Source organism: Sinocyclocheilus anshuiensis, unplaced genomic scaffold (genome assembly GCF_001515605.1).
Source record: "Sinocyclocheilus anshuiensis isolate Anshui unplaced genomic scaffold, SAMN03320099.WGS_v1.1 scaffold922, whole genome shotgun sequence".
NCBI classification, from domain to species: Eukaryota; Metazoa; Chordata; class Actinopteri; order Cypriniformes; family Cyprinidae; genus Sinocyclocheilus; species Sinocyclocheilus anshuiensis.
This window is the reverse complement of record NW_015539883.1, coordinates 109,621-114,903: the sequence shown is the minus strand read 5'-3', so window position 1 is coordinate 114,903 and position 5,283 is coordinate 109,621. Positions and strand designations below refer to the sequence as shown.

At 45.5% G+C, this 5,283-nt stretch overlaps 1 pseudogene; it reads left to right on the top strand.

Moving 5' to 3' along the window:
* The first annotated feature begins 1,136 nt into the window (after window positions 1-1,136).
* On the top strand, window positions 1,137-2,800 carry LOC107685503 (olfactory receptor 6N1-like; annotated as a pseudogene).
* The last annotated feature ends 2,483 nt before the right edge of the window (window positions 2,801-5,283 follow it).

Genomic DNA, 5,283 nt, shown 5'->3' with positions numbered 1-5,283 from the left:
CCACATTTCATGCTGACGCAGGAGAAGCTTTGATTCCAGTAATCAAGAGTGCTCATGCGTGTCATGGCAGGATAGTTTGGAGGAAGGTCAGATAGAGGATCCTTCTCAAACAGGCAGTCAAACTGACAGGTGTATTTACAATATGCCACTCAAAAGGCCAAACCTGGGGTGAAGTATAAATCACCGCTCACATCTATTGTTCAAAAGCTCTTTCTTTCAGGTTCAGCAGTATGCCATTCTCCAAATGCTGTGGTAGCAGTGCCACCAAATTAACTTTATTTACATGGCAGTGGATGAATTTAAATGTTATTATTCAACTGATACAAGTAATTAATTACAGCTAATTACCTCATGATGTTTAATCATGCTAATTAAAATGGCTTTTAATCAGAATGGTCCTCAGTTTGTAATCACGTGTGAAGTACTTTAGAACAACCTGCATACATTCATTTAGTGTACTGAATAAATTGAAAGTCTTGTTAATGTAGTGTTTCCAGTTAAGTTACTTTCCTTCTTCAACACTAGATGGAGCTAGAGTCATAGTAAATGTCCTACTTGCCATTATCATTTACATCTGCCAAACACACAGAAAATAAAAGGACTAGATCAAGATATAAATTAGGCCTGAAATTGAATCCCCCCATTTAATATATTACACAAAATATTATTTGCTTATATGTAGGATAATCTTCATTTATATGTAAATATACTCTGAAAAAAAAACATTATGTTTATAACAATTCATAAATAAATAAATAAATAAATAAATAAATATATCCAAAAATATGAAAAGATTTTTCTAACAGATAACAGATAATCTGAATATATAGTCATGAATCCAACAAAACGAATCTAACTGTTAGGTGCTACTCTTAATGATGTACCATGAGAGATGCCAAGGATATAGAATGCACAACATCATTTAGGCATTGAAAGTGGCTAATTAAAATAATAATAATAATAATAATAATGAAAAAAACATCAATTTTTCCTTCTTAAAACTGACTGCATTTAAAGCCCCCTCTGTTTAATGTTTGCCACAGGAAGACACCAGATTGACAACACTGACCTTCTGACTCTCAGGTGCTTCTGACTCAACTAAACTGCAGAATTTAATTGTGTTATGAATGATAATTATGTGTAGTACTGACTTCATTTCACTTCATATTTTATTGCAAGGTTAGTTGCATTTCTCAACATACCTAAAAACTGTCAGAAAATTTTAATATTTAAATACTTTTTCGCTTTTTTAATGCAGTGAAGAATCTGAACTTCTGGAACGTCTAAAGCTTAATATTACTTATTATTAGCTATTTATAACATAACAATATGCAATGTAAACTCTTCATTATAAAGGCTCTTTATTGGCATTGACACTTCTATGAAGAACATTTAACATCCAAAGAATCTTTCAAATACATAATAGTTTTATATATGTATATGTATATATATACAGGAAGAAGGTTCTTTAGATTATTAAATGGCTCTTCACATTAAGAAAAAAAAAAGTGTTTCTTTTATGAACTGTTCATTGAATGTTTCTTTGTGGAACCCAAAATGGTTCTTTGCTGAAAACAGAAGAAAACATTGTGAATTTGCATAAACTGTTGTTAATGGCTATTATTTTTTTTATGTTAGTGCATATACTTTAAAGACTACGTAATTTTCCAAGATGTATCATAAAACTGCATACAGACCATGGTAAATCACCACCAATGTGCAGCATTATTGCATAAGTTGCACATTGTGGAATACATCTTATGGAAAAAACATTTTATGATTTTACTGTTGTTTCTCACATATATTTTCTTGACCAGGTCAGGATCTGCAGGCTTGCATATCAGCACAATGAACACCAGCAGGCCTGTGGAATATTTTATCCTCGAAGGACTGAAGGACAGATACGTGCTTCCCATCTTCTTCACTGTCTATGTTTTTGTTCTGAGTGGGAACAGCATGATCATATACCTTGTTAGAACTGACCCCAAGCTCAACACTCCTCTGTAATTTTTCCTTCATAATTTGTCCTTTTCTGATATTGTGTACACGTCAGTGACCATTCCTAAAATGTTGTCAGTGTTCCTGACTGAGATCAAAACCATTTCTAAGACAGGATGCTTTTTACAGATGTACTTTTTTCTCTCAACTGGAGCGACAGGGCGTGCTTTGTTTGACCGTGATGGCTTTTGACCGGTACATTGCAATCTGTAAGCCCCTGTGGTACACGACTATCATGACTACGCAGCTCTGTATTCTGTTGATATTTGCTTCTTGGGGTTTTGGAGCCTTTATGGTGCTGCCTACAACTATTTGGGCTACTCAGCTGCCTTATTGTGGGCCTAATATTGTTAGGCACATGTTCTGCGATTACTCCTCTGTAGTGAGCCTTGCCTGTATTGACACCACCAGGAATGGCATTTTGTCCCTAACAAACGCCCTCATTGCATTTCTTAGAACATTCCTTATCATCTTAATTTCGCATGTCTGTATTGGTAAAGCTATGAGAAAAATGAGCATGGCACAGCAGCTCAAAGATGCGGCCACTTGTGTGTCCCACCTGACAGTGGTGTGTATCTCGTATATTTCAGCCTCCTTTGTGTATATCTCATATCGTGTAGCTAGATTTGACCCAGATGTTCATATAGTCATTGCTGTACTGTATTCTGTGCTGACACCTTTGCTGAATCCCATCATTTACAGCTTGAGGAATACAGAACTACAAGATGCAATGAAGAGAGCATTTTGTAAATTCACTATTGCTTCGAAAACCACCAGTAAAACAGTTCCTTCTGTTGCTTAGAATAAATGTACTAATTGTAAAATGAATTCAATTTATTCAGTAAAAAATTATGAACGTGGTTAAAATATGGCTAACTGTGGAATAAGCAAGATTAAATTAGTTACAATGTATGAAATTCAAGATTTAGTAATGATGAATATATAAACCTGGTTCCCTTTCAGTCGGTCACTCCAGCCGGTGCAACGCATACCAGCTTTTCGCTTCAGAGCCGAGCGACAACATCGTTCTGCTCCTACCAAACTGCTTCGTGTGTGAGGAGTCTAGCGCACTCTCGGGAGCTTTTTGTGTTGGCGGACGGCACTTCACCGGTGGTCGTTCCTTTGTCGAGTGGGTTGCGCACTTCAGGCTGCACTACCTCCTGTCGTGCTGCAAACGGCCATTTCCCCTATGCGTCTCAGCACGTAAAAGAGCACTTCCCTAAAAGAGCCAATTTCTCTAAAAGAGTACAATAAGCATCTTTGTCATCTTTGTAAACACAACGGATCATCTTTTTAAAGATGCCGTTTCACCCGTGCTTTTCTGGATGAGGTCGTTACCTGGCGCCGGGTGATGGTCACGATCATGCCTCACGTTTCTGTGCATTAAACATGCTGAGGTGGCGTTCGTGAATGAGTCATGTTCCGATTGCGGGAAGATGACCATCTCGGAGCTGCGGGCCAGGCTCCGTTTCCTCCAGGGGGGCGGAGCTTCGTTGCCTCTGCCGCGATCTAGTGTTCGTCCTGGTGGCAGCCAGGCATGGACTACTTCAGGCAGTAGCACGGGTGGTCTGAGGGTTACAGTGGTGGCAAACCCCTCAGGGAACCAACCTTCGGGGGACGATCGCTCCTCTAGCGCTTCGCAACCAGGGGACGGTGGCAAGGCCTGAATCGGATCCAGAGATGTCGGCTATGCTTTCCCAGGCCGCCGAGAGGGTAGGGCTCGAGTGGAAACCTCTACCGTGTCCCGGGCCCTCAAGGTTGGACGATTGGTTTCTCGGGGTGGCTTGTGCGGGTTCTTAGCACGGCACCTTTTACTGCCGGAAACCGACCTACTGGTTCCTCCTCCCTCACCACCCTCGACAGTGGTGCAGCTAGGGGGTATATGGGGGTCCCCCTGGTGGAGCGGTTGGTTGCGATGCAGTTGTGTCTTAATACCGCCTCCACCCGGCAGGGCGAACCGTGCCTCCCCTCCCGGGTCTGTAGGTACTTGTCTGGCCTGTCCGGCGATGCTTATACGGCCTGTGGAGAAGCTGCCTCTGCCTTACACGCTACGGCGTTACTGCAGGTTCATCAGGTCGAGGCACTGAGGGACCTGCACGAGGGTGGTCATGATCCGGAAGTTATAAAAGAGCTCCGAACAACTACTGACCTCGCGCTCCGAGCGACGAAGGTCACTGCAAGTTATCTGGGTCGTGCGATGTCCACACTTGTGGTCCAGGAGCGCCATCTCTGGCTGTGTCTGGTTGATATAAGGGACGCCGACAAAGTTCGGTTCCTTAATGCCCCTGTGTCCCAGACCGGCCTCTTCGGCGATGCGGTCGAGAGCTTGGCCCAGCAGCTCTCGGCTGCACAGAAGCAGACTGAGGCGGTTCGTCACACCCTGTCGTTTCCGAGGGCAGCCCCCTGCGTCTGCCCCTGCTCCCGCGCTGCATCCGCAGCAGCCTCCAGCAAGCTGTGCCGTGAAGCTGGGTGTAGGCAGGCCGCTCCACCCGTCCAGGCCCCTGTCAAACCTGGTGGTGAGCGAAAGAGCAAGAGCCCCCGGACGGGCGACCCAGAGAGGGAGAAAGCTGCTCTTTGGGGGATGGTGAAGACACCTCTCCCTCCCCCGGAGGAGGGCCGGGTGGAGAATCTGGAAAATCTCGACGAGAGAGCAGTTTTCTCTGTCCCTAGGTCCAAGGAGGGCATGGAGAGTCGCGGACGGACCAGCACCGGACCACACACATCCTCCTCCATCGCCAGCAGGCAGCAGTTCGAGAGCGTCAACAAAGGCCCTACTCACGCACCCTCTGCCAAACTGTTGAAGCAGGTAAGCATTGCACCGCACACTCAGACCCCTCTTCGGTCTGCTCACAAGCCGCCCGAGTTGGGTCCCTGCGTTCCACTTCGCTGCCCCACTGCGGGTATGGCGGTGGGTCCGCTGGTCCTGCTTGCACGGTATCTGGGTGCCTAGCTAGCGCTGACCAACCCGGTTGCATACATCAACCGACAAGGTGGTCTGCGCTCCCGTCGCATGTCGCAACTCGCCCGCCACCTCCTCCTTTGGAGTTGGAAGGGTCTGAGGTCACTTCGTGCCATTCGCATTCCGGGTCTGCTCAAAGTTGGGTCCCTGCGTTCCACTTCGCTGCCCCACTGCGGGTATGGCGGTGGGTCCGCTGGTCCTGCTTGCACGGTATCTGGGTGCCTAGCTAGCGCTGACCAACCCGTCTCATTGGCTTCTGTGGACCATCAGCCTCGGCTATGCGATTCAGTTCGCCCGGCATCCCCCCAAGTTCAGTGGCATCCGCT